Source organism: Periophthalmus magnuspinnatus, chromosome 11 (genome assembly GCF_009829125.3).
Source record: "Periophthalmus magnuspinnatus isolate fPerMag1 chromosome 11, fPerMag1.2.pri, whole genome shotgun sequence".
Lineage (NCBI taxonomy): Eukaryota > Metazoa > Chordata > Actinopteri > Gobiiformes > Gobiidae > Periophthalmus > Periophthalmus magnuspinnatus.
The window spans coordinates 16,997,895-17,018,428 of NC_047136.2; positions in this window are offsets into that span (position 1 = coordinate 16,997,895).

Sequence of the window (20,534 nt, forward strand, 5' to 3'; positions counted from 1 at the left end):
ACATTAATACTTTTATGTTTTCATGTGATACTTCTCCTTTTACTTGAGTACTTCTTCCACTACTGCTTGTGAATCATGAGTTTAAATACCAGAAAATACCGTTTTTTCAGCTATAGTATGTCCTTGTTGCTGTTGTCTGTGCTTCCCGTTGATCAATTCCTGGTTAAAGTAATACAAAAAGTAGTGAAACAGTAATAATAAACTGTAGTAACCAGCCTGTTCAATATGTATTCACTCCTTGAGATCACTCCAGGTTAAAATCCCTACACTGGAATATTGAATCAATGGAACTTTTCAGCACCTGTTTCTCCACGTCGTCCTCAGCTCAGCACACACCCGCTGGGCTGCTGTCAGTTTCAGTCCCGCTGCTTGGCTTAGAAAAAAATGACGAAATGTTCCAACTGAAAAGCTTGATATTACCATGCAAAATAGACTCGAGAATCAATACAAGTTATGTTCTATGGATTATTCTTTCTGTTTATCAATACTTCACTTGTGCTTGTAACTGCAGGGTGTGGGACTCTTTATATTAGTGCGACAATGTTGGACAAAATATTAAAAGACCCTGTACCTGATTTGTCCCAGTACGGATATATTGTATACGCAGTTCTTGAGGTCAAAATAAGTCAACTGTGTACGTCTCCATCTAATTATAGAGCGATTCATTTTCCTAGAATTATGAAGTGTGTATTTAGCATGCTAGTTGTCATTAGCATTATCAATACAGCAAACTCTCTTCAGAAAGTTTTAGAAAGTGCTTATAAACTTCAAGGCACTTTACATCAAGGAACCGCTCACCCATTCGCACGCATATTCATACACCAGTGTACGCAGTCGCTGGGGGCGAGGTGGGTTAAGTGTCTTGCCCAAAGATACAACGGATGCATTCATGTGTCGATGTTGGACTCGAACCACCGACCTTCAGATCAGGATATACACTCTACCAGCTAAACTAGTTGTAGGCGACTGGTGACTGTGTTCATGTTTTTAGCGTCTTCAAAAGTACATTACGCTAAACTGATTCATGTGAGCTTTTCGCCATGTTATAAAGCTGTTACCTCGTCAAAATCATACCTGGAGGTTTAACCGCTGAAATAAAATTAAAACCAAAGCAAAGTGTACCACAAAAAGCCCCGTTCAAGGCCATCTCTGTGTTCAAACCTGCCAGGCGAGTTCTAATGAATCCGGTTTGGTTTCTGTGAATAATGACGATGAGGGATTGTAAACGTGAGGAAAGAACAAAGTTGAACTAGGCAAATAATTGAAAGTCCATATTCAACAGTGACTATGGTCTGTAGCTTGAGCAGTCTGTGGGATTTAACTCAGACCCAAAAATTAAGTCAAATCCTGGTGGCAGACTAGATTTAAGAGCACTAAAAAGAGCCGTAAAAAGTTCAGGCAGGGGCATCTAGACTTTTGTAGTTACCCTTGTCATGATAATAAATTTTGAAGCAGGATATATTGCTACAAAGAGATACTGCAATAAGCAATAATATTGAAACTACTTTATGCTACTGGCACAAAGCAGGATAATCCCAGTAAACCAATTTTAAAACGTACAGCGTCATTAAAAGGCCTGAGCTGCAACAGATAAAAATGCAGAATGAAGCAATAATTAGCCATAAAAGTGACTTATTCAACACTCTACAGCTCAAATCTTATCGCATTACAACAAAAATAACAAAAATCTCCCCATTACTGCAAAGAAAAAGTGATAAATATTGAGCCCAAAATATATATTGTTCCAGCTTTCGTGTATTGAACGATAAGTTGATATAATAATTATGGTAACAGGCCTACTTGTACTCCTGTGTGTTCTGAGAGACGTGGCAGATAAAAGATTGAGAATATTAATAGGCTATCTGCTTATTACAAATGATTTCTGATAAGAAAGAGATAATAAGAGATAATATTGAGTGAAAGTGTTATTTATGCTTTTTGAGTTAGTGGTTAAGTGACCACAGTTGGATTTGATTGTGGTTATGGTGTGGTTGCCAAATTGTCTTATTTTTTCAAATCTCATGGCTAATAATCTGCTTGATTGAGCTCCTTGAACTTTGCACATCAAAAAGTCAGATCTTATTCTTAGTAATGTGTTGAATTTGGTTTTCAGTGATTCTTGTTTGAGTGACAATTCAGGTGTAGTATTGGAAGCCATCAACTGTTGAATATTGAGATGTGTTTTTCTAATGATTGAGTTTTTCTGACTGAAGGTGTGTTTCATAGAATAAATTCACATAGGTGATCTTTCATTTCTTTTACAAATTCATCATTGTGTAATTATGTACAGTTAAATATCCAGTGTATGGCAGTGTGTGTGATCTGAAAGAAACATAGGAAGTTTAAACTCACAGGTTTTGTCATACTCCAAGTCAAAAGTCCAGACACACCCTCTCCAATGTTTTTTTTTCTTCATATAATACATCAAATATATGATGGAAGATATGCATTCAAATCACTACTACTAAGGAGAATTATGTTCAGTCAAGAATAGTCTTTGTAAATTCACAGCAAAACTCATCATATTTAATAGGAAGAAATGCCATTTTTCTTCTATTTATCATTGTTTTGGTGTAAATAATCCTTCCTTGAGCGTATCTTCCAGAACAAATTTGTGATATGGAGTGCACATTAACCAAAATCAAGATCCCCCTTGCTTTCTTTGTGAAAGAAGAGGATGAAAGGAGGAGGATTTGTTCTGCATCTTGCTAATATCTTGCTTTGGCAAATGTGTTTCTTGTAGCATAGTAACTTCAGTTTTGTTCCTCTTAAAGACATTGCAAATACTTATTGTTTTATGTGGAACACAACGTTCCATGATAACAGGCTAATGCTATTCATAGTAGAGATCGAACAAGAGTAGTAGTACCAGAGATGGAACATGATTGATTATAATTTCGTGTGGGTTAAAGCCATAGGGTCGCATCACAACCCTTCCACCCACCTGCTTGCTTGCCGCTTAAGGGACTAAGAAAAAGTATTTATATTTAGCTCAGTTTTGCTCAATTTTTAACACTGAAATTGTCAAAAAAGTGGAGTTGCATGGACTTCGAAATTATGGAGGAGCTTCATGTATTAGAAGGTCTATTATTATTATTTTATTATTTATTTCAGCACAGTTGTTTTTATCACTGAAAAAACCCTTTAAAAACATGCGTTGTTACTGTGAGCCAACCCGCCTCTCCACAGATCAAACCTCCTACTTTGCCATATGCCGTCACGTGCTTGACTGCACGGAGGTAGATAAGTTTAATGCAATACTGCAGAACTTTCCATGCAAAGCAATACCATCCCCACAGAGACAAGTGACAGTCCCTCTACCAGAAAAGTTACACACTGCACCTTTAATTATACGTTATGGCCTCATTTATCAAGCATTTGCTCATGTGCAAAATAGCTAACTACACTACAAGAGGAGGAAAAACCTGCAGTTTCTCTCTGACGCAAAAAAGAACAAAAAACGAAAGCAAAGCGAAAACATACTGCCGTGCGACAGACGGGCGACAGTAGCTCATTTGGTTAAGTGTTTGTTCATTGATCCAAAGGTTGACGTTGCAATTCCAGAAAAATTCAAATCTGCCAACTGGACAAAAAGTTGTTGGAGTGAACAAGTTGACGGATTTGAATTTTTCTTTTACTACAGTTTTTGCGGCAGGAATAAAACCCACACTTTCAATTTTTCTGTTTATACTCACAGTTTAGCACCTAGATTGCGAGCTGAAGCCCTATGTGTTTGGTTCTCCCGATAGCATTTTACTTGGAGTTGTTGCAGGTGGTACTTTATCATAAAGCCCGATGCCCTGCCCTAGCTGGAGCAGACTTTTAACACGTCTATAACCCAGGACACTTAAGACTGTGTGAACGCAGAGAGCTTTTACTGTCTGTCACCTCCCAGACAAACACACTGTTGGAAATGTCAAAGAAATCTCAAAAAACACAGATTCTGAAGACGAGGCAAAACACAAGGAAAGACACGACTAGTTGAGTTTAAACTGTTGCAGATGTCAAAAGTTATTCCTCGCTTACTTTATGCATTCTGAGCGTACTAATTATTCACCGCGATGAGTTTATAAGTGGTTTTCACAACCTTCAGAGGCCAAAGCATCACAGTAAAACTAACGAAAACTGATTTTCTGACAGTAAAGCTTTGTAATTAGATGCTGACGGTACACAGTGGACTTATTTTAATCTCAAGAGATGCTTGTACAATATAGCTGTACTGGCAAGACAAATATTACTCAAATACGTTTTTCTTGACCATGCGCACGCTTATGTAAATGTTGGTGCTACTATAAAAAAGACCATATGAGTTTTTACCAAGTTTTACCAGTTAGGGTTAGAGTTGTAATAGGAAGTGAACTGACAAAATAAAGTTTCATAGTCTAAAGTGTGCTGTCTGAATCTAATTATAAGGGGGTTTTGTCCATGAAATAAGCAGTAAGGCTGGTGCGCAGTTAGCATGCTAGTTGTTTTTAGTGACATCAAAACGCTACTCTGGGCTCTGATTTTAGCCAAAAGTCCTTATAAACACTCAATGTGAAAAATTAGGATGGTCGGAATATGTTAGGAACGTGAAAAGTAAAGCGCCTTCAAATATCGCAAATCTAATCATAGTTTATACTACTATAGATACTACTATAGATACCAGAGACACTTAAACTTCAACAAATGTGATGAAGAGAGTGGTAGTGATCGATTTTTGAAGACCAGTATCTGCTCCTTTTGTATGAACATTAATGATGGTGAAGACAAAGGGAGGTTGAAGAGGCTGATGGTTCTGCTGCTGCGATGGAAATTGGACTGTACTTGGCTTGTGAGTGCAAGCGAGTGCATAAAATAAATTGAAATGAAAGGTCAGTTATAATTTTTCTTTGCGGTACAATTGAAAAAATAGCCAACTATGATTAGATTAACATTTTTTGTTTAAGGGACGTATTTGTGCAAAATTAACTTCAGAGATTTCAACCATGTTATGATTGGTTCTCCTTCTCATTTATTTAATCTTCATTCTCCTGTATTCAAGACATCATTGCTCTGTTCTAAGCTCGTTTTTGCCTCCACCGCTACACGCCCACTGTTCTGCCCTTACATTGTTCTCTAATTGTATTTTGCTAATCGACGATGCACATAGGATTCAGCAGTGTCATGTATGGCATAAATAGAAATTAAAAATTGTACCTGCAGTGAACAACAGCTGTGGTATGTGAGTGTATGGTGTTGGCATTATCTTAACTTCTAGGTGTGAAGAGAAATAAAGATCCTGTACCTGATTTTTTCCCCCATGTACATTAGCAAAATGTGTCCAAGTACAGATATATTGTATAAGCTTCAGTTGAGGGCAAAATAATCCACTGTGTAGAGACGAGCACTTCCGGGTTGTGGCGGGCTGGAAAAAAATCTTTTGCTGAGCGGGTTATGGTGAGTCATTTTTTCACAGATGAAAAATATGAAACCTATTATTATTACATCTTATAAAATGTTTTAAAACACAGTAATATTCCTCTACAATGGCCTATGTTTGATTATGTTTCATGATAAAGTTTATGTAAGCACGTAACAGACTCAATTCACCTAAAACCTGACGCCACCGCGGCACATCCCCTTTGAGCGATGAGGTTTTATTTTGTTTTGAAAGAAAACTGCAGCTGGTTCATCAGATTGACGGATTCACTCCCATTATGTCTGTTTTCTAGCACGTTTTTTTGCTACAATAAAGCTGCATTTATTGACATATTTTAATGATTGTGGGTGCGGGTCGGGCGGGATGTATGAATAGTGCGGGGCGGGCTGGGGGAGGCCATACTGAAAAAGAAATGTGGGACCTCAGGGATGGAAAAAAGCCTGACCCGCGCATCTCTACTGCTGTGCACCGTCTGCATATAAATTGTGTTATCATGCTAGTTGTTACCATGACGGACCTCTCAAAGCTGTGAAAAGCTCATTAATGGAGGTAAATAATTATTATACTTAGAGGGTACTAGAGGAATAACTTTGGACCACTGCAAACAGTTTAATATAAACTAGTTCTGTTTTTTCACGTTCCAATGTCAGTACAAATCAGGTAGAGCACCTTCAATAATGTAACTCTTATGACTCATGTACATGTGTCTGTCTTTCTTTTAGGTGGAGGTATGGAGCGGTGGTGCGTGCTTCTTTGTATCGTCTGGTCCTTCATCAGAGGGGAGGCCTCCAACACCTCAGCAGGTAATGATTGTTCTGTGTGTGCTCTGAAAAGTGAGTGCGAAAAAGTGATGGAAAGAGAGGAAATAGTAAAAGTAGCAGTACGTTTTTAGTCAGATGGTTCAAATATGTATTGGGTGTGCAATATTGACATGATAGGGTTGAAATGAGACCGGCGTGTGCTGTTTGAAATTAATTATAAAGGGGTTCTGTCTTTGAACTAGGCAGTAAGGCTGGTGTGCAGTTAGCATGCTAATTGTTGTTAGTGGTGGAGTGACAGCAACACACCACTCTGGGCTTTGATAGTAGCTAAAAGGGTTTATAAACTTATCATCGTTCAAAATTAGGATGCTCAGAATATGTTAGGAAAGTGAGGAATTGTATTTTTCATGTTTTTAAGGCAGTCAGAATCAGGTATTGCACATCTAATCATAGTTTATGCTACTATAGAGTACTACTATAGAGTAATACTATACCTGAGTGACTTAAACTTCAACAAATGTGGTGAACAAAGTGGTGAAATGATCGATTTGTGTAGAGAAGTATCTCCTCCTTTGGTATTGATGGTGATGAAGATGAAGGGAGTTTGAAGAGGCTGATGGTTCTGCTGCTGCGATGGAGATTGGACAGAGGAGGATTAGTAGTTGTTCCCAGTGTCCGTGTACACAGGTGTATGAATTTGTGTGTGAATGGTTGGTTCCTTGATGTAAAGTGCTTTGAGTGCTATACATACAAACTTGACAATTTACCATTAGAGCATAGAAATGAGATGAGATTGTGCAGGTATATTAATTTTCAAAGTAGACGGCTGATTGGTTGACAGTGACAGACTGGTGACAATCTTGGTTGACTTTACTTTTTGTTAGTAACAGACGTTAATTGGAACGATAGGCCTTTATTAATTGATAGTAGCATTAAGTGGCTCAATAGAGAAAAAAGAGATAATACTATGATAACTCCACATTAATTAACCTTAATAATGCATGAACAAAGGCGTGATTCATAATGAACAAATATTTTATTAGAAAGTTTCAGGTTTAGTAAATGTTAAAATTAAAGCTACAGTTTGTGACTTTCTCGAGGTGGCACGGCATCTATATGATTCCATGGAAATACAAAGCTAAAACCACACACACACAAACATAAACCCTCAGCCTTTTCTGCACGTCGCAAACAATAATAAACAGAAAACTTTTACTTTTCAGTCCATTTCAAAAATGTTGTGGAGTAGAAAGTAAAGATGCCTGCTCTCAGTTGTAGTGAAAGTAAAAAGTATCCGCTTTAAAATGTACTTATGTAAAGTACAGATACCTAAAAACTGAATTTAAAGGTCCTATATCACGCAGAATTCTGGTGAGTTTTAAGTCATGTTAGGATGTTGTTATGTCCTCAAAAACATACCTGGAGTTGTGTTTTGTTTCATTCACACATGTTAACAGCTACTTTTTATGTTTTGTTCAGTAGAGATCGGCTATTGAAACACATTGGAGCACTTGTTGTAATACCACATGACATCACAAGGTGGAGCAGAGGAGAACTCCTAAATATGCAGGGTTTGTGTGAATTAAACAAAACACAACTCCAGGAATCTTATAACATAGCTCTGAAAAATGGCATATAATATAATATAGGCCCTTTCAATACAGTACTTTACTACTTTTACTTTGTTACATTCCACCACTGAGTGTTACCATATTTTATGTATAAAATATTATAAAGTATTTCCAAATAACTGAACCATGGTACTGCTTCATGCTTTGGCAGTTAGATCACAGTCTCCTCCGCTCCTTGTCTTTACTGTACTTTGTCTTCGCGGTGTTGAGTTTCGGGTGCGACCTGAGATAGCTCTCTGCCTATTCCTCCAGGCTCTGTGCTCCTGTGTCTGATGAAGCAGGAACAAGCCTCAGTATAGAAGGAGCAAACATGCCAAGGGTGGTTAACGCAACATTAGCCCCGCACACACCATGGAGACAGTGCACCAAAGCTAGCTTGCAGTTTGAAAGGGGACATGAAATCTGAATTGCTGGATTTCAGATGACATCCCTCCATTGTACAGGAGAATAATAAAATGGAGGCAGCTAAAATGAAGATGGTTGAAATACACCTTTTTGTTTTATAATACGACAAGGTCATGGTTCTAGTCACTAACAGAAATGATGAGGTTAGACACGATCGTATGACATGATTACAGACTCTATAAACCACCAACAACATGTTTTTGTTTTGTTTGTATATTTACTTTGAGATATTTTTGCAGTAGTATTTCATATTTTACAGCTTAGAATAATGAATAGAGTATGGGAAAACAATTAGCTTAAAGTGCTGAAATTAGCTAAACTGGCGAATTTTGTCTACAAAAAGAGGGAGTAACATTTCCTGTTTCCTGAATTACTACCTATTTACATCACAAGGTGAAACTGAACATTTTGAGCTTTGGAGAGTAGAGAGTAACCTATTTATACTCACACACAGATGAGAGACACAAAATATAATTTCATAATTTCATAAGGAAATAACCAGTGCTTAATTTCTGAATCAGACGGTGCCAGAACAAAAAGTGGATTTGGGACCAGGGACAAGGTCAAAATCGTACCGGAATGCACAGGTGAGTAAGGGCACTCAGAAATGCCAAAATACAACACAACTGACCATGTTACTCAATTCTAAGCAATATAAAAGGCCATTTTAGTTGTTGGTGTGCGTGTTTCACCAGGATGTTCATTCATTCTGACTCAAGTCACAGCAGCACCTACCTCTGTAACCACATCAGGCTGTAGGATGGCTCTGTGCTGTGAGAGTGGAGCAGAGATGAGATATAGCCTATGGCTACAAAAATGTGGGCTTAATTTGTCTAAACCACAAATGTCTGTGTTTATATTATTCAAGGAAAAAGGTTGAAAGGTTTAACTCCAATCTAGTTACTGGACTGAAGAAAACAGTTGGAAAAATTCACTTTGACAGTTGCCGGATCCTGTTCTGACTTGTTCCGACTCAAATGAAGCCCTGGAAATAACATATAATATGGTCCAAATCTGGATTGAAATATAAGGTAACTTTAAAAAACCCATTTGATATGTTATCTTAGGGTCCCACTCTCCTTGAGCTAATGAAACTACTGCACATCGCATCAGTTTTGCAAAGTTCTAGTGTGTTCTACTCTTGTATATTTCTGACAGCAAGGGTGATATAGGCTTGTGGGCTGATTTTTGGAGAGGTTCATACTGCTAACCAGGGGTTTCTATGTGTTTACATGTGTGTAGTGTTCTGCCTGCACTCTCCTGTACCGGACGTGGTTGTCCCTGGTCATCATCTCTCTCCCTCGATCCTTTCGCTCTTTTAGGCCATTCATATCTCTCTCCTCTTCAACACAAATTCGAGTCGGGCTTGGGCCGGGTTCAGGCCAAGAATCTAAACTCTACCAAGCAGTACCATCTCCATAGAGGCAATAAGGTGGCACCGTCCTCCACAAAAGCTATGTTATAAAACGTCACATATCAAAAGGAAAGAATCAATCAAAACATTGCACTCATAACTCGCCATATATTAAAATATCCATATGATTTATGATTTGTGTCCCTCTATATGAAGATGTGTTATGGATGCATATTAGAAGACATCTTTGCTGCGAGTGGGATATGAAATGCAAATGTGATTCTCACTGATGTTTTCCCTGCAGTGTGCTTGGATGATATGGTCCTATAGATTAGTAGCAGTGCCATGAGACCATTGACAGGCTCAGAGATAGACTACCCTCTCCTGAAGCGTGATGTGAGAGCAGAGAAACGCACAGCCCGCCCCACATCAGGGGAAACCATGCTCCCGGGAGGCCACTTAGATCCACTTAGCTGGCGCTTAATAATCAATGAGATGTAAGGTCAACTCTGGAGTTTTTAATTACAGAAAAAGCGTGTGAACAGACAGCAAGAAGGCTCAGTGGTTAGTGTTCAACCTGAAGATCAGTGGTTTGATCTGAGCAATGCCTCATGCTTCTGCAAGGGACTGTCTATCAACAAATGTGATTTGTGAGTAAATGGTGTTTGTCAAAGAGGACGATGGTGCAGATTGATATATACTCAAGGGAGCTATGGCTACAGAAGTCTGTTACACCACCAGATATGGTGTGAATTAATAATGCTATTTTAAAAAGTGTTCTAGGACAAAGGATTATATATACATTGCTCAATTTTCACCTTTTGCCATTCAAAATAGTTATCTGTGTGAGATTTATTTTCAGCCGTATAGCTCTTTTGGAGGGCCCAAAGTTTTGGGAATGAGGAAAAAACATTTTGTGTTTATATTGAATACATATTGTTCAAGTTCAAGTTCGATATATTGTCTTAGCGTCTGGGCGTGCTATCAAACTCAAGCCATAATGTTAGCAAAGCCTTAGACACTGCTCGAACGTTTCTATGTATGTGCTGCCGTGTCAGTGCTGTTTCTGTACATGACTCTGGACAAACAGCTGTGGAGTGTGAAATTGGCTGTCATACAGACTGTACTTGACAAGGCTCATTTACTCTGCATTACCCCCACCTCCACCCTTACTACTACCTCCACCCTCACCTCCACCCTCACCTCTACCCTCACCTCTATCCTGGCATTACAAGGAGTGTTTTCTATTTGAGAGAAGACCTAATTAAAGACTAAATATGCAGGATTTGTGTGCTAAACGTGTGAATGAACAAAACACAACTCCAGGTCTGTTTCAGATGAGGAAACAACATTATGATATAGATTTTTTTTAAATAGGTCCCTTTGAGGATCTCACTCTTGTTTTCATATTGCTATTCTGTCAGTAACTGTAAAAAAAAAAAGAAAGAAAATCATTAAATCATGATATTTCCTTTAGTCATAACACTAAATTCTTATATTGTGATATCATTTTTGAGGCATATGTTCTGTCAACAGTCCAATTCAGTTTAAATTTATTTCTATAGCATATTTAAAAAAAACAACTTCAGCTGATGAAAGTGCTTCACATAAAAGTCAACAAAAAACTAATACACAGATAATACGATACATACATAAAGAACAATAAAACACCAAGATATTTTGTCTAGCGAGTATTAGATGCCAGGGAGAAGAGAGAAGACCTGGTCAGCTGACTTCAAGGCTCTGGGTGGACTATAGGGCTGTGGTAACTCCCTCAAATAAAGAGGACCCATAGAGTGCAGACCTTTTAATTAAACACAATCAATAACATGTTTAATTGCACCTGATATTAACTAGGATAAAGGTATGCTGAACTAGAATACACTGAACTTTGTGCCAGTTGTTGTTTTACATGGAAAGTTTAACAATTAAGAGATTTTAAACATAAACTAACATTAATCACAAAACATAAAAACTGAAACTAAAAATTAGAATATCCAGCAATAAAAACTCTGTCTACCTGTGAGTATTATAGTATGCAGTTTTATCATGTTTAAACCAGCAAGCTCTTAAAAATGCTGTACCAGATTTTTACTATCTTAAAAACTATTTGCAGTGGTTCAAATTTATTCCTCACTTACCTTATGCATTCCAACTATCCTAATTATTCACCACAAAGAGTTTATAGGTGCTTTTCACAACTCTTAGAGGCCAGAGCAGAGTTTTACCATCACGATAATGCAACCAGCCTACAACTGCCATCTGACAGTTCTTCCCAATAATCTGAATGAAAGAAAAAAGAAAATGCTTCATAATTAGATGCAGACAGCACACAGTGGACTTATTTTCACCTCAAGGACTTCTTATACAATATATCTCCACTGGGGCAAGACACATTTTGCTCAAATACATGGAAGAAATTAAGTACAGGGGCCTTTAAGCTTTATATCGTTTGCTTATGTTTGGACATAATAAATCTATTAAATGAGTCATGGTTATTGACATTAGCCCACAGTGTATAGCTCTCATCACTAAATACGGTGATGCTTTTCTCTGCAGGGGCCAGGGAGGACCAAGAAACGTGACCCCCATTTTAAACACACATACCCCCCCACCCCCCTCCTCCCCCCTCCCCTCATAACAGGGCTCCATATTCTGCTAATCTGACAGCAGGTTAACATGGGTGTGACAAACATCTGACACGTGCCTGGGAGCATCAACATCAGTGCATTTCAATCAGCTCCAACCAGAATGCTGCATTAGACACCAGACCACAAAAAAATGTCAATATCTTTTGAAGTTTATCTCAATGGCAATATTCAGAAATTATAACCAGAAATATTACTCTATATTAAGTTTTAATTCTTTAATTCAATTCTACCTTGATTATTTGTTCTATATTTATTCTAATGAGTGGCCTCATATTGTGCGTGAACTCACACCCAGAACTATACGTGCACAGCAAGTTACTGCTGCACCTCCCTTCAGCAGAGAGGAGCGTCACACCGTCCAGTCTGGTGAAAATGTCGAAAAATGGCTCAAACAAAGAAAGTATGAAAAAACACGGAGAAATGGAGGCCAAAGAAAAAGTAAAAAACTGTCTAAAGTATTGGGCCATTTCAGATAAAAAAAGCAAACAACACAGTGCAATGTTTGCACTGCCAAACGAACCTCGCATATCACAACAGCACAACATCAGTGAGTCAGCACATGAACAGAACACACCTCGCATATTCTTTGAATGTTAAAGACACCACGTGACTAACATGAATTTATGGGTTGTTAACAAACTGCAGACAAGGATAAGGTTATACCTACCTGCAGTCTGTTAACAATTTGTATGTTCACGTTGACTGTCTGAATGTCTGAAAATACGTGTGTTGCCATAATATCTTGTCACCTATATATGTCAAGCTAAATTTAGTAAGATAAATATGTAAATGTTATCTTATTTATTTATCCTCACTACTTACCTTAATTACTTCCTTAAAATGCTGCCATAAGTTGAATTGACCTAGACATCTGGAATGTGTAGGAATATAATTGGATATAATATTATGTCAAACTTACAATTAGGTCCGAGCACCTACAGGGCGTAGGGCCTATTGTTTTCTCAATGATGACTACATGGGTGAAGCCCATGCACCGTTTGTTCCAATTCCTTTGCACGCAATTTCGTCCTCTCCTTCACTTCCTGTCTTGACTATAGTATCCAAGCAGGCCATGGGACTGCTGCGTATTTGATCTTGCTAACATGTTATCATCAACATTGAAGCCCATTGACTCATTTTAGCATATTTATAACTGCTAAAATGAATGGAGAATTTAGAGACAGTATAAAATTCCTTTCAAACACTACAAACAGTTTAAGACATAAACTAGTCCACCCAAAGGACAAAACCCTGAGCCATAAACAAAGTAATGTAGTCTACTCCATTCAGTGTAGTGAAGAGTGCAGTGAGCGTTACATTGGAGAAGCTAAACAGCTTCTCCATTCTCCAAGAAAATGTACCAACACCATTGCGAGAGTTCCTCTGGACCCCAGTCCGCCATACATTTCCATCTCAGTCACTAACCACTCCTTTGAAGATAATGAAGTTCAGATCTTAGCCAGAGAAAAGAAATGTTTTGAGAGGGGAGTTAAAGAAGCAATTTTTGTTATGAAAAAGATAATATTTCCTTGAACAGGAATGGGGGCCTTAGACATCAGCTGTCCCCTATCTATAACTCTATCCTCAGACTCAAAGCAAACAAAAGAAACAAAGAGAACAATAGAGCTAGCCAGGATGGAAAACACCCATTAAAAACTGAATGATTATGCTAAGTATGACTCAGGCACATTGCATACTTAGTGTAGCTCAATAGACTTAGCCTACATATAGAACATACAGAAACTGTAAACAATAGCTGTTTACAGTTTCAGTGTAGTTAGCTCCTGCCTTCAGATAGACATAAGACAGTGTCCACCAGCAATCTGACCAGAACTGAAAAAGTGGCTGGATGAGCAGCGAAACGTCTTCACTCCTACAACTTTTTGTCCAGTTGACAGATTTGACTTTTGGCTTTTACAGTGTGTTTAGACAGAAATGTCCTGAATCTCGTTGTTCTAAACATTGCTTTTTTTCAGACAGAACTTTTTAGGTCAATTAAGAATACCAAAATTATTAGCTAAATTAATTGCTAAAGGCCAGAATAAGAAACATTTTGAAAATCCTTCCACGAGCTTGTCACAAAAGTTGTAATTTTGGCCCATTCCCCCTGACAGAACTGGTGTAACTGACTTAAGTTTGTTGGCCGCCTTTGCTCGCACATATCTTTTCAGGTCTCATACATTTTCAGTGGGACTGAGATCAGGGTTTTGTGATTGCTACTCCAAAACATTGACATTGTTATCCTTAAGCCACTTTGTAACCAGTTTGGCTGTATGCTTTGGGCCCATGTCCATTTGGAAGACCCATTTGCGCCCACTTCCTGGCTTTTGAGATGTTGCTTCAGTATTTCCACATAATGTTCTTTCCTCATGATGCCATCTATTTTGTGAAGTGCAACAGTCCCTCCTTCAGCAAAACATCCCCACAGCATGATGCTGCCACCCCCTTATTTCACAGTTGGGATGGTGTTCTCAGGCTTGCAAATTTCTCCCTTTTTTCCTCCAAATGTAACAATGCTCATTATGGCCAAACGGTTCAATTTTAGTTTCATCAGACCACAGGACAAATTAAGGTCTATGTCCCCGTGTGCATTTACAAACTGCTATCTGGATTTTTTAGGTTTCTTTTGGAGTAATGACTTCTTCTGGCAGAGTGGCCTTTCAGTCCACGTCAGTACAGTACTTGTTTCATTGTGAATAATGGCACACTCTTACCAGCTTCAGTCAGCATCTTCACAAGGTCTTTTGCTTTTCTTCTTGGGTTGATATGCACATATTGGACCAAGGCACGGTCATCTCTGGGACACAGAGTGGTATAATGGCTGGACATTCCCATGATGTTTATGCTTGGGTGTAATTGTTTGAACAGATGAATGTGGCACCTTCAGGCATCTTGAAATTGGATGAGCCAGACTTGTGCAAGTCCACAATTCTCTTCCTGATATCTTGGATGATTTCTTTTTACTTTTCGACAATGTTACATAAAGAAGTGTGTTTCAGGTGTTTTCAAACTTCCACCAAACATGACTTTCTGTCTCCTCATGGCTTTATAAATGAGACCACTGACCTGTAAATTGGCCTGGCAGTGTCATCTGGGGCGACAGTGGCTCAGTGGTTAGAGTATTGGTCCCCCAACCTGAAGGTCGGAGGATCGAGTCCCGCTCGGACCAAGTTCTGTCGTTGTGTCCTTAGGCAAGACACTTCACCCACATTGCCTAGTATGAAAGTGGTGTGTGCGCGAATGATAGGTGGTGGTTGGAGGCGCCGATGGCGCGGATTGGCAGCCTCGCTTCCATCAGTCTGCCTTTTTGTGGCTACATTAGTAGCTTACCATCACCAAGTGAGGAAATGAATGAATGAATGAATGAATTAATAATGACTATAGTGTAGCGCTTTGAGAGGCTTTGAAAAAGCATTATTATCTGCTTGTCTCCATGGAGATTCATTTAATGGATAGGCGCACTATATTATATACTGGAGTCTAGACAAAGCAATAACATCTCTCTGGAGACAAGCTAGTGCCGGATCCTCCACCAGAAGTTACACTGTACACCTTTCAGTATTTTAATCAAGATATCTTCACCTCTCCAGAGAATGTAAATTGTAAAAATAGCAAAATTCATTCATTCAGTACCCCAAATGAAACTGCAGATGTTTGCTCATAGCCTGATTTTGTGTTACATTTGAGTGCACTCGCATGGTTCTGTTCTGAAGCCCTGTAAGTGAACACCAGTGCTGCTTTCACTGCCCCGAGTGCACTGCAGCTGTATTACAATGACAAATGACTCACATGGAAGAAAATGGAATATTATTTTATCATCAGCCTCTCCGACTACACCAGAACATGGACAGAATGACTGCTGAAAACTCCAAATGAACAACAATTTTCTGGGAATCAATGGTGAAATACAAGTGAATTGCTCTGGTAGTTTTGTCATTATGTTCCAAGCTGAAATCCTGATGGCTTCATGAAGACAGTTTATTATATCTATAAAGAATAAATCATATACAATTGGAAAACATTGACTTGGATTGTTTTAAAATATGGCATCATTTAGAATTTGAAAGAGGCGATAAAGACAATGCATTAGGATGTTATGATTTTGTGTTCTCATAGGCTTTGCTGTTTCAGATTTGTGAGCAACAGTTTTGCAAACATTATTTATGATGTCATACTCCCAGATGGGGGCGCAAGAGCCAGTTTTCCCTGTTGATTACATTGTACTTACATTGTCCCTGCTTAGACTGCTGCCCCCTCGACCCGGCACCGGATAAGCGGAAGAAAATGGATGGATGGTTGTATACTCTATTAAGTAAAAGTTCACGCTCAAAAATGTACTAAAAAGTGCATTTAAAGGTACAGAATGTTCCTTTCTGGAGGTGGCACATCAGCTGATTCCATGGAAATAGAAAGTTCACACCATACATTGGAACATTCTCCATGGAGATAGATAACATTTAAGTCATACTGTGGAAGATTATAGCCAAAGGGACAACATTTCCATGGAAACAAGCAAATAATCAGGCCAAATAAAAATCAGGTTTGTGGAGATGCAAGTCCACTCACAGTAAGGACCCAAGTTCTTCAGTGCAATAAAGTCCAGCAAACTTAAAAAACATGATTTTTTTAGTTTATATTTGGCTAAAAAGTTACATACCCTGACTTTAAACAAAAAAAGTACACAATTACAGTGTTTGAATTGTATTTAGTTACTTTCCACCCCTATTTAAATTATATTTTAGCGCTGCCCTGTTTAGTCTATTAAACTGTAGTAAATGTATTCACACAATTAAATTTCAAACAGACTATTTTTTTCTTTTGGCTTATCTGCGCTCCACTCCAGACATGCTTGCAGATTGCCTGAGTGCTTTGACGCCCCTGAACCTAAAGGCAGACAGTTAAATGAGGTGGACCTAATTCACTTCACTTCCCCAAATCCGCGCTGTGTAGTGGTGTTCGCAGAGACATCATCGTGCAGAGCAGATAGGCCGAGGCAGTGTCTCGTGCCTCTGGTTAGACCCCAGCTGGCCCCATTACACGCACCAAAGCCCCAATTCTATTAATTTAAAATGACAAATATAAGCCACACTGCCAGCAACAGGCCAAACTCATATGGAAACTGTCAGACGGGGGCGTTCGTTGTGCCAGACGTGGATTGGCCAAGAATTGTACATAAGTAAAAGTAATGTAGTAGAAAGTAGTGGTCCAAGAAAATACTGTTGGGAAACCACGACTGAGTACAGAGGTTGTTAGTCCTACTTTGATCACAGTAAATTGCACTTTTCAGAGCAGTATACTTTCACTCCTAGGCCTACTTGAGAAATATTTTTATAGAAGTAACAATACTCATACTTTTGTTTACACTTCCCATTGTGAGTAAGTCTAAAAGTGAGAAAAGTTTTATGTTGACAATATGAAATGATTTGAACATTTATGTTTCTTGCACTGCTCCTTCAGATATGATGTAGTTTATCGAATTTTTGTATCTGTCTTTTGAATATAGCAGTGTTGTGGAATTTCTAATAATAAAAACCTTAAAAAATTTAAAATCAACAGAGAATTTGTCTTGAATCCAATAGTCAAGACAATCGTCAAAGAGTTGTCACTAATAGTGCCGTCTCACCGCCAGCTGACAAACATACATACACTGTATTTATACCATCAAAACAATCATACCAGTTTAGTGTAATCATATAAAATATAAGTGGTTCGAGGCTGCTGGACACATCGTCACATCGGCTAACAGACAAGAAATACCCTCGTGCATAATAGATTTTATCACAAAGGTTAGGATAAAGAACTCCATAACAGCAGATTTTCTGAATTATTTAATGTTTTGTCCTTCAAATTACTTTAACTTTGAATTATAATTCAGATGTTACGTCTCAACAGTAAGATACTCTTACTTGAATACTTTTCCCAAGTACTTTTTACTCTTACTTGAATAATTTCTTTCACCACTACTTGAGTACTTATATTTGAGTAGGTTAATATTATTTTGCCACAAAAAAAGAAAAAAAAAAACATACAAAACTAAATTATATCTGAAAGATTACTGTTACTGTTACTAGCACTATAGGTTTTTATGATGTATTCCTTCGTTGTATATTTCAGAATTTTAGTGAAGGATTACTGTAATGTAATCAATAAATAAAATGATTAAATAATATTACACAAGTAGCAGTAAAAGTGTGTCGCTAGAAAAGTACTCTGAAAAGTATAAAAGTAAATGTAACTACAACCCACCTCTGCACTATACACAGAGCTACTGCTGGTAATAGAGCAACAATGGGATATATAGACAGAGAGCTCCATCTAGCGGAGAGAAAAGGAAACACAAGTTAATGGAGAAGACGTAGAGAATCAGTTATATTTTTTATTTTGATTTCAGTGTGAGTATAGGCTAATAGTCCAGTTATGGTTTAATTCTGGCACACATTTATAGTATATAAAAAAATGTATAATTTATTTCAGAAATCACTTATGCAGTTGAAACCAGTTTACATACACTATATAAAAAGACACATATGCTTTTTTTTCTCACAGTCTGACATGAAATCTTTTCCTTTTTTAGGTCAGTTAGGATTACCAGAATTATTTCTATTTGCTAATTGTCAGAATAATGAGAGAGGGATTTTTTGACAATTTTTTTTAGACAAATTCAGAAGTTTATTTTAAACTGTATGACTTGGATCTAACATTTTAGATATCCTTCCACAAGCTTCTCACAATTGTTAGCAAGAATTTTCGACCATTCATCCTGACAGAACTGGTGAAGTGCATCAGTCCCTCGTACAGCAAAACAACCCCACAGCATGATGCTGCCATGATGATGCTGCCTTTTTCTCCAAACATAACAATGCTCATTATGGCCAAACAGTTCAATTTTAGTGTTATCAGACCACAGGGCATGTCTACAAATTAAAAGTCTTTCGCCCTGTGTGTATTTGTAAACTGTAATCAGGTTTTTTTAATGTTTCTTATGGAGTAATTGCTTCTTCCTGGCAGAGTGGCCTTTCAGTCCATATCGCTAGAGTACTTGTTTCACTGTGGATAATAACACGCTCTTATAAGCTTCAGCCAGCATCTTCACAAGGTTTTTTAATTTTGTTCTTGGGTTGATCTGCACAATCCATAGGGCGTTCATCTCTGAGAGACAGAACCCATCTCCTTCTTATAATTGGTTATAATTGGTTGAACAGATGAATGTAGCACCTTCAGGCATCTGGAAATTTCACCCAAAATGGTTCACAATTCTCATCCTGACCTCTTGGGTGATTTCTTTTGACTTTCCCATGATGCTACACAAATAAGCAGTGTGTCTTAGATGTGCCTTCAAATACATCCACATGTGAGTCTCTAATTCTAATTGAAGAAAGTAATGACAAATTGTCTAAAAGATTATCTCATCTTATTATTCTGTCATTTAGGAAATATAAATAATTTTGGTAATCCTAACTGACCCAAATAGGAAAAGTTTACTCTGATTTCATGTCAGACAGTGAGAAGAAAAAGCATGTCTTTTATATATATGTATGTGTATATGTATGTGTATATGTATATGTAAACTTCTGGTTTCAACTGTAAATAATCAGTAGAATAGGCTATTCAACAACAATTCAACGAAAACCTATCATTAATCTCTTCTAAAGTTAGTCTGCCCTATAGTAGGCTGTAACAAGCTAATCCAGCAACAGGCATGCATGTGGAAAAACTGGCTAATTATGGCAGCTTTGTGATTTAAGTTTGGTGCTTTAGCATACGTTTCCCCTTTTACTATTAAAATTGTACTATTTGGAGGTTGAATACATGATGGTACAAAGGGTTTAAAATTGAACTGTCAAACCACCATGTCTGATTGAGAAGGACCTAACTTTGCCACTTCATCAGCCTGCTCAAATTTGGTAATATCCATCCATCCATCCATTTTCTTCCGCTTATCCGGGGCTGGGTCGTGGGGGCAGCAGTCTAAGCAGGGACTCCCAGACTTCCCTCACCCCGGACACGTCCTCCAGCTCCTCCGGTGGGACCCCAAGGCGCCTGGGTCTTCCCCGGGGCCTTCTCCCGGTGGGACATGCCCAGAACACCTCCCTAGGGAGGCGTCCAGGAGGCATCCTGAGCAGATGCCCGAGCCACCTCAACTGGTTCCTCTCAACGTGTAGGAACAGCGGCTCTACTCCGAGCTCCTCCCGTGTGACCGAGCTCCTCACCCTATCCCTAAGGGTGCGCCCGGCCACTCTGCGGAGGAAGCCCATTTCAGCCGCTTGTATCCGCGACCTTGTCCTTTCGGTCATTACCCAGAGCTCATGACCATAGGTGAGGGTAGGAACG